This window comes from Papilio polytes, unplaced genomic scaffold (genome assembly GCF_000836215.1).
Source record: "Papilio polytes unplaced genomic scaffold, Ppol_1.0 DF824208.1, whole genome shotgun sequence".
NCBI lineage: Eukaryota > Metazoa > Arthropoda > Insecta > Lepidoptera > Papilionidae > Papilio > Papilio polytes.
The window spans coordinates 44531-53270 of NW_013524996.1; the positions used below are offsets into that span (position 1 = coordinate 44531).

Consider the following 8740-nt stretch of genomic DNA (forward strand, 5'->3'; position numbering starts at 1 on the left):
GTTGCCTAAGATGTCAGCAATTGCAGTATATTTCCGAATAACAATTTTTTAATAAAAACCCCTACTCTTACGTTACGCTTTAGGCTATATATTTTCACGCCGTTAAACTTATGAGTAAATATTTAGGATAAAAACCCTAATGTGGGAAAGAGACCATAAGTTGCTGCCAACATCAAGGAAGCAAGATTGCCAAGTTTTGTCATGTCATGTCATGTTGACATTTGCTATTGATAATTTAACAAATGTGAACAATATTTTTTTTTTATAATTTTTGCGGATGAAAAGCATGGGAACAGCTAGTGTTTCATATCATGGGCAAAACCTAACCTTTTACTACCTTCTCTACCACTGGGGCTACTCTCAAACTTCCTTTAATATACTCATTTTGTAAGTTATACATTCGTGTTACCTCACATTAGCATTTCTGCCACTACCTTTGTAATTCACAATGTTATTATTTTCTTGTATTCTTCTCTGAAGCCATACTAAACTGGAAACACTTTTCACTTCATTCACTGTTGTATTTTTTATTATTTTCTTTTTTAATTGTCAACTCGTACTGAGCTCGCTTTTGGTTTGTTATCATTCTGATAACGTATGATAATTATTGATTAGGAATCGATGTGATAACAGGCGTGTTAATGTTATCTAACTAATATAAACTAGCTGGTCCCGTGCGGCTTCATCCGCATGAAATTATGAAAATTTTATTTTATTGTTCGAATTATCAATAGCAAATGTCAAAATAACATGACATGACAAACCTTAGCAATCTTTCTTTCTTGATGTTGGCAGCAACTTATGGTCTCTTTCCCACTTTAGGGTTTTTATCCTAAATATTTAACCCTAAGTTTAATGTCGTGAAAATATATAGCCTAGAGCGTGACGTAAGTGTAGTGCTTCTTATTAAAAAAGGAATTATTCAAAATTATGCTATGATTGCTGACATCTTAGGCAACAAAGAAGTTTAGATGGATGGATGTTTGTTAGAGTTTGTAGCCTAAACTTCAGGACGGATCTAGATGAAATTTGCCATAGTTGTAGAGTCTGGAAGAACACATAGGCTTTTGTTTTTTGTATTATACGCAGACGGAGTCGCGGGTGAAAGCTAGTAATAAATAGTTTATGTATCAACTGTTCCCGTGCGGCTTCATCCGCATGAAATTATGAATTTTTTTATTTTATTGTTTACATTTGTCGAATTCTCAATTGCAAATGTCAAAATTACCGTTACCATAACTTTGCTTCCTTAATGTTGGCAGCTTGTAGTTTATTGTCTCTTTCCAACACGTTTTTTCCAAATCATTTTTCTCTTAAGTTTACTAACGTGAAAATAGATAGCCTATAGCGGGTCGTAAGTGTAGGGCTTTTTATTAAAAAAAGAATTATTCAAAAATATACAGTGATTGCTGACATCTTAGGCAACAAAGAAGTGTGTGTTTACGCTTTATTATAATAGTATAGATATAGATAGATATATCGATAGTGTATGTCATATTGTAAGAAAAATTATAATATTCCGATCGATGCCGGGCTCTAACACTAGTATCGAACACATAATAGAACTCAACAAGTGTCGACAGGCACGCAGGACGGTCGCTTATTAAATATCTAGCGCGCATCGCATTGTCGGCACATCCCTGAGTAGGGTTACCATGATAGAAGCCTATCTACAGGATGGTCCCAATTTATACGAAACTTTTTGAAAATGACAGATAGCGGAAATGACGATGGGGAAGCAAAAGTGGAGGAGACATATAGGATGGAGATGTATCCTCTTTATGTGCGTCTCCTCCGTCAATGAAGGGTCGGCAACGCATCAGCAATTGCCGATGTCTATGGGCAACGGTCATTTCGCTATTTCGGCGGATTCAGACCGCATGGTGGTTTGCTTTACGATAAAAAATACTACCTGATAATTCACTATTTTCAACACTGGTAGCACCGTTCGCATTAACTCTGAAATACGTGAATAGACACAAAATACGACAGTTTATGGTGTGTTGAAGTAGACAAGTCAGTGAAAAGAAGTAATTAAAGGAAGGAAGGAATTAAAAGGTTATTTTTTGCGACATTACCCTGGGTTTGTGTACCCGTTCTTTTTTATTATTATAAGGTCAAACGTACAGCGGGAAGACCAAGATAATCAACGACGCCCCATGGACATCCACAACACTAAAGGAACTACAGATGCGTTAACGGCCTTTGAGGAAATGCTAGGCCCACTTCTTGATGGACCCTAAGTCGTAAATGGTATCAAACATAGCTTTATATCTTATCTTTTGAGAATCAGAAATTAAATTATAAATATTAATCTAAAATTATACGTAACTTTATCGATAGTATTGTGAGGACATATTTTTTTTGTAAAATGTTGGTTACCCTACTCTTTCGATGTGTAAATATTTACTCTTGTGCCGTAATCGCCTTTATACTGTGGACTTAAAGTATAAATTCCTTTAACTTATAATTTTAACTTTCTTAAGAATCAAATGCTATTTATTACTGCATTGTAAAATGAACTTTATTTACTTGGAATTAAGTTGTTTTTAGCTTCTTCTGTTAAAAGATAAGTAGGGATCGAATTTCTCTAACAATGAAGACGTCGTTCTTTAATGGGGGTAGAAATGGAAATAAATTCACGTCTTAAATAGGTTAGCGGGGTGAATTCGCACCCTCTACGTGTTTAGGGGTATTTATTTATAGGTTTAAAGCATTCTAAAACGCATTTGTGTTTTTAAAATATGACTAATAGCTGTTCTCGTGCGACTTCATCCGCATGAAATGATGAAAATGTTATTTTATTGTTTACATTTGTCAAATTATCAATTGCAAATGTCAAAATGACATTACATGATGACAACCTTGCTTCCTTGATGTTGGCAGCAACTCTTGGTCTCTTTCCCACATTAGGGTTTTTGTACAAAAAAATTACCTCCTAAGTTTATTGGTGTTAAAATATATAGCCTGAAGCGTGACGTAAGTGTAGGGCTTTTTACTAAAAAAAACATTATTCAAAAACATGCTGTAATTGCTGACATCTTCGGCAAATAAGTGTGTGTTTACGCTTTATTACAATAGTATTATTATTTGTTCATTAGTCGAAATTCGACAAGAGCGTTTGACTAAACCATCGCACAACCGTTTAGTCTCGCTTTGATTCCTATGAGCTGAATGAAGTGCGCAGACTAGTCGATTTTCAGTGCAACTAACAATTGAGGCTGCGAAACCATTGACAATCGCACGACCGCTGTATGATAGTTTAGTAAAACGAGCACGCGTATAGGTTTCTAGCTGTTGCACGCAACTCCGTCCGGGTGGAATTTAAAAAAAAGTGAGTAGCCTATGTGTTCTTCCAGACTATCCTCTACATCTGTACCAAATTTCATCGAAATCCGTTCAGCCGTTTAGGCTACAAAGTCTAACAAACATCTATCCATCTAAACTTTCGCATTTATAATATTAGTATGATGTAGAAACTGCATTAAATTTTACATTTATATGTTAGAGCTATTTCCTTAAGGGTAACATCGTTTTCCCTTCAATTATAATAATTAAACTACTTTCATATAAATAATAAGAAAACCGTTAAAGATAGATATATGCTATCGGGGACTTTTCTGTAGAACTTTTTGAGATCTACAATTCTTTCATACATCATTTTTATATACCTCTAACGGTTTAGGCAGCGTAAGCCGAGAAAAGTTGAAGTTTAGTGAATTTTTAACGCCGGCGTCCAGAAATACGCTGTTTATTAATAGTTCTCAAATATTAGTAATAATAAAATATAGCCTACGTTACTCACAGATAAATTACCTTTCTGATTGGTGAAAGAATTTTTAAAATCGACCCAGTAGTTTTTGAGTTATTTCAATACATACAAAAATACAAATCTTTCCCCTTTATAATATTAGTTTAGATAACACAATATTTTGTTTGCAAAACCTACGACTCAGGATCCTCTAATCTCGACGTTTTAATTTTGCTAGAATACGTAGGTTAAAATACTCGTAGCAAACATCCAGATTTCGTAACCTCGTAGCCGCTAAGGCGTAGATGTCACTCCGTAGCCTATATTGTAGATTTAAAATGCTACGAATGTCTCTTACTATAGCAATTTAAGTGATGCTTTAACTCTACTTAGGGAAGCAGAAATTTATATACTCCTGGTCATTCTTTACTAGTTACACTATAATCTATGTCGTGAAAAGTCTAGATCATAGCTAGTACATCTATCACGGCACCTGTCACGCTGCGGGGTGATTAGTGTGGAGTGCCGACCGATGTACCCTCTCACGCGCTAATGCTGGAACAATAAAAACTGTGGAGTAGTGAAAACTTAAAATATTTATAATAAAATTACACATGCATTTTGTTTAAAAGTATATCAACTCCATGTTTCATCTTTTGTTATAATAGTTTTCGCCCGCGAAGCCATCCGCGTGGAATTAAAAAAAAAGTAAGTGGTTTATATGTCCTTCCGGATTATCCTCTGCATCTATGCCTAATAGCATCGAAATTCGTTCAGCAGTTTAGGCTGGAAACTCTAACAAACATGTATGCATCTGACATTAGTAAGATTTGCTGTCTTTATTTCCGTTAAAACAATCGTGTTGTGTTTCTTTAACGTCCTAAACTATTTAATATGATGCATAAGATATTCTAATGTTTTTTTTTATATTTTACAAAATATTACATTTAATAAAATATCAACAAATACGACTCCATGCAACTCTCTGTCCATTTTCCAGTCCCGAAGGGTCGGTTTAAGTGGTAGAAAGAGATAGTTCATCGGTCAACTATGAGCACGAAAGAGACAGCATTACGGGATTAGCGATGCTATGCAATCATAGTTATATAATTATAATTGACAGTATAGATTGAATTTAATAACCAAAGAAAGTATGGATTGTGTGAAAGATATGCTTAAGAAAGGAGTGTATTCAGATATGGCTGACAGAGATGTCATCATCCACTTGCCCTTATCCCTTATGGAGGGTCGGCACAGTATGTGCTGCTCCATACATCTCTATCAGCCGTCATATCTGATTCCACTCCTTTCTTAAGAATATCTTCTTTCACACAATCCATCCATACTTTCTTCGGTCTTCCTCTTCCTTTGTAGCCATCCACATTCAATGATAGACAGGCTGACAGAGATGTATGGAGCACATACTGTGCCGACCCTCCGTAAGGGATAAGGGCAAGTGGATGATGATAGATTGAATTTAATTTTATCCAATCTCAACCTAGAAAAATCGTTATAAAACATTAGCATCTGATATATTCAAATTAAAAGTAAAATCCTTCGACAGTCAATATCCAGTTCTGTCAGGAGTCACGGGCAATAACTAGTGTATCCAGAACAAAGTTTGTGCACGTGACTTAGTTATATTTAACTAATCATGTTACCATGACAACCGCACTAAGGTAATGCTTGAGAGATCGATCTTTTTTATTACAATGGTCGCCCATTGCTCGAAATTAGTACGAGAAAGTGGCTTCTGTTGTCTGTCTGTATGTATGCTTAGAGCTATAAATACGCAACGGATTTTGATGCAGTTTTAATAGTGATTCAAGAAGGTTTTCATCATACTAATATTATAAATGCGAAAGTTTAGATGGATGTTTGTTAGTTTGTAGCCTGAACGACTGAACGGATCTTGATTAAATTTGGCATAGATGTAGAGAATAGTCTGGGAGAGAGCATAGGCTAAACACTTTTGTTTTTTAATTCCACGCGGAAAGAGTCGCGGACGAAAGCTATAGTAGAGATTCTTTAGAATATTTAGTATTGAACCATGCGAAGCTAGATGGGTTTATATTTTATATTAAAAAAATCAAGTAAAGCCGAGTGTAAAAGCTTGTATGTCGGGCAACAAGTTACTAGTTACTTATCTTTTTTATGATACTTATTTGATACGTGAAATGTATTAAAATGAAATAAATTAGTTCTAACCGTTATTGCGAAATGCGAGGCACGAACTCGTAGCATCCCACTCTGTGGAAGTCATAAGTGTGGAAAGAGAGGCAGATATAGAATGGTATAGGTTGGAAAGAGATGGGTAGAGAAATTAAGGACCTCTTCTTACGGTCAGCGGGAAGAAAGACGTAGATGATATCACTTGATTACAATTTTTAAAATTAAATGATAATTCAAAATATAAATTTGAGATTGAGAGTATACAACTGTTTTGTTCTAGCATATCGTATAGTTCTATCTTTCGTCTCTTTCGTGTAACGAAATGTGACGTTTTGTTGACTTTAATTAGAGAAATAAGTTTTTTTTTAAAAATACTCAGCCAAATGGAGAAAGGAAATAATTTTTTGGTAAAACCCATTAAGTATCTTTAAGTACTCTTTTTATTTATTTTCTTTTTAGAGAAAATGTAGTTACGATATTTTCCGCTAAGAGCGCATATCGCACTTTCAGCGAGAACTTATCGAAAACCTGTAGCTTTTATTATAAATTGCAGAACTATTTAAGCCCTAGTACTACTGAAATAGAGTTTAATTTCCCTTAAAGACTGAAACTCTACAGGATTCGTTAAATCTACAATCTAAAATGTATTCTAAACCGTTAGAATAAGGTGGATATTTGTATATCATAGAAATGACTTGTATTAAACATCCAATATAAGTTGGCCTTCCTCGCCTCTCTCACCGTGACGTAGCCGTTTTACCAAAGAGGAACCGAACGTATATATCAGGGTTCAACTGTTTCTGGACGCATTCGAAGACGGATTTTTGAATTTGGAATTGTCCGTGGTGAAGCTCAGTCGGTCTTCAGGCGTCGAGGAGTTAAGACGTATTTTATTAAATTAGAATTAATTTTAAATCAATTTAATTTTCTATTCCTGAAGAGGATGGAGTGGCTTCTGGTTTAAACAGAGTAAGTATTCTTATTATCATAATTAGAAATACTTATAATAATAAAAAAGACAAAAGTCTTATTGCTTTTTTACTAATTTAACTAATTTTAATTACGGTTTAGATAAGGTAAGAAAATAATAATATTTTCTAAATTTACAAATGTAATTTTACTAGCTACCCGCTCTAACTTCGCTCGGGTGGCAAAATATGTAAAATTTACGGAAATTATAACATAGGGGGTCAGAATGACGCTGTTTATTAATGTTTTTTAATCTTTATATTAAGATATAGAGCGTCGGTGGCTCAGTGGTTTGGACACTTGACTTGTAATCTACAGGTCTTGGGTTGGAATCCCGCGTACCAATGTGATTTTCGATTTTTCGAATTTTCATATGTACATAATTTACCCGACGTTCTTACGGTGAAGGAAAACATCGTGATGCCTCCACATATCGGCGAAGAAATTCAAAGATATGTGTGAAGTCAACCAACCCGCACTTGGCCAGCGTGGTTGACTATGGCCTTGTCACCCTTACTTAGGGTAGGCTCCGAGCCCCTTGGTGGGGACGTATAGTGAGCTTGTGATGATTAAGATATAGCTTATTTTACTCAGTGATAATGTAGCTTTCTAATGGCATAAGAATATTTTAAATAGGTTTAGTACTTTTAGAGTATTTAATGCAAACAATCAAATCTTTTCTTATAGTAAAGGAATTTTGCCCGCGTCTTCATCCGAGCGGAATTAATAAACTAAGGAAGTCGACTATCTGTTCTTCCAAATTTATGTCTGTGACAAATTTCATCGAGATCTGTTGAGCTGTTTGGTACGTAGTAACATCCATCCATCCATCCAAATTTTCACATCGTAATACTTATATCATACTAATATTATAAATGTTAAAGTTTAGATGAATGTTTGTTAGAGTTTGTAGCCTAAACCGCTACACCGATTTCGATGAAATTTGGTATAGATGTAGAGGGTAGTTTGGAAGAACACATAGGCTACTCGCTTTTCTTTTTTTTTATTCCACGCGGATGGATTTGCGGGCGATAGCTAGTATTATTATAAATGCGAAAGTTTAGATGGCTGGATGTATGTTTGTTAAAGTTTGTAGTCTACACTACTAGACGGATCTCGATGAAATTTGGCATAGATGTAGAGGATACCCTGGAAGAACATATAAGCTATTCACTTTTTTTAATTTCACGCGGACGGAGTCGCAGGCGAAAACCAGTTTATAGTATTAGCAAGATTTTCACGGAAAGACAAATGCATGTCATTAGTAATATTTAAGCTTTATCGCTATGTTAGCTTTAAGTGCTATTCTAAGTTACGGCCACTTCAAGTAACCGTTAAGTCACATCTAAGGCGATCATTAAAGTATAAGACGGATTCTACAGGGATGTAATTTATTGATGAATCTCTAGGACTAGGGAATAAGAAGTTCATAATATAATCAGTCTTTACCCCTTTTACGTTTTTATTTAAGGGATCAGAAGTTTCTTCTAAAACTTAAATAACTTAACCACAATAAGCGTCGGTGGATTAATAGTTTAAGCACTTGTCTTGGAATCTACAGGCTATTGCATGCGACTTTGTCCACGTGAAATTAAAAAATATAACTATATTACCTATGTTACTCACTGATAACACAGCTTTTTAATGGTGAAAGATTTTTTTTAAATCAGCCAAGTAGTTTTTGATTTATTTCAATACTAGCTTTGGCCCGCGACTCCGTTAGCGTGGAATTAAAATAAAATTAATAGCCTATATGTTCTTCTAGACTATCCTCTACATCTGTACCAAATTTCATAGAGATCCCTTCAGCCGTTTAGGCTACAAACTCTGACAAACATCCATCCATTC

The 8740-nt window shown here is 34.9% G+C and overlaps 2 protein-coding genes across 2 annotated transcripts in view; one reads left to right on the forward strand and one right to left on the reverse strand.

The window, feature by feature from the left end:
• LOC106110646 (protein MLP1-like) overlaps window positions 1-568 on the reverse strand; it is a 16395-nt gene extending 15827 nt beyond the window's left edge. Inside the window, exon 1 of the mRNA XM_013292535.1 lies at window positions 410-568. The gene's annotated coding sequence lies outside the window, so the exon portion shown is untranslated. The remainder of the gene's footprint in view (window positions 1-409) is intronic.
• A 6258-nt stretch (window positions 569-6826) lies between these two features.
• The window catches only part of LOC106110671 (synaptic vesicular amine transporter), a 20487-nt gene continuing 18573 nt past the window's right edge, over window positions 6827-8740 (forward strand). Inside the window, exon 1 of the mRNA XM_013292568.1 lies at window positions 6827-6892. The gene's annotated coding sequence lies outside the window, so the exon portion shown is untranslated. The remainder of the gene's footprint in view (window positions 6893-8740) is intronic.